Genomic DNA, 851 nt, shown 5'->3' on the forward strand with positions numbered 1-851 from the left:
CTGGCCGGCGTCCGGCGCGCGGGGCTCCCGCGTGCGTGCGAGTGCGCGTGCGGCCACTCCCTCGCGGTGCTGTGTCTCCCGAGGGGTGGGGCGCCCCCGCGCGTCCCGCTTCCCCATGCCGTGCGAGCGGCTGTCTCCCGCCCGCTCCCGTCCCGAGTTGCCGCCGGGGGTGGCGTGCAGGCACGGGTCGGGCCGCTCTCGCCTGGGGGTTGCTTCCCCTGGGTCGTGACTCCGGGATGGACCAGACGGATGGACGGAGGTTCAGCTGGGCCCCTGCGGCGGGGGTCACGTGGGGTTTTTGGGTCCCAGCCGTGGTGGGGCCTGGTTCGCGGGGGGCGGGGCCCGCCAAGGGTGCTGAGGCCGGCCGGCGTCCCGGGCGTCGCGGGACCGCTCTCATGCTGGTGGCGGTGGGATCCCGTGCACGTTTACCCGGTGGCCCGGTTCGCGTCTTCGTTGGCGCGCGCCCTTCCCCCGAACCACTCCCCCCACGCGCTCCCGGCCCTCGCCCGCTCTGCGCCCCCTCCCCGTCACCGCCGACCCACCCCCTCCGTGCCCGCCTCGACCAGATGGCTGAAGGCGCGTCGTGCCCCCGATCCGCCCTCTTGGGACCGAAACCGGCCTCGCCGCTGTTGGGTGTTGTCCCCTCCCCAGCCGCTACGGCTTTGGGGGGGTGGTCGTCCCCGGGCGAAGTGCTCTCGGCCCCTCGTGAGGAGGAGAGGCCGCGCGGGTCTCTGGTCGAGCAGGGTGCGGGGGGGTTGGCGTTGCTGCGCGTGCGGGAGAGCGTTCTGGGGGCCGGTCGTGACGGTGGCGTGGTGGTTGTGGCCCGAGCCCCGCGAGGTTGCCAGGGCCCG

This window comes from Ursus americanus, unplaced genomic scaffold, assembly GCF_024610735.1.
Source record: "Ursus americanus isolate L20-20 unplaced genomic scaffold, mUrsAme1.1.p SCAF_222, whole genome shotgun sequence".
Classification (NCBI taxonomy): Eukaryota; Metazoa; Chordata; class Mammalia; order Carnivora; family Ursidae; genus Ursus; species Ursus americanus.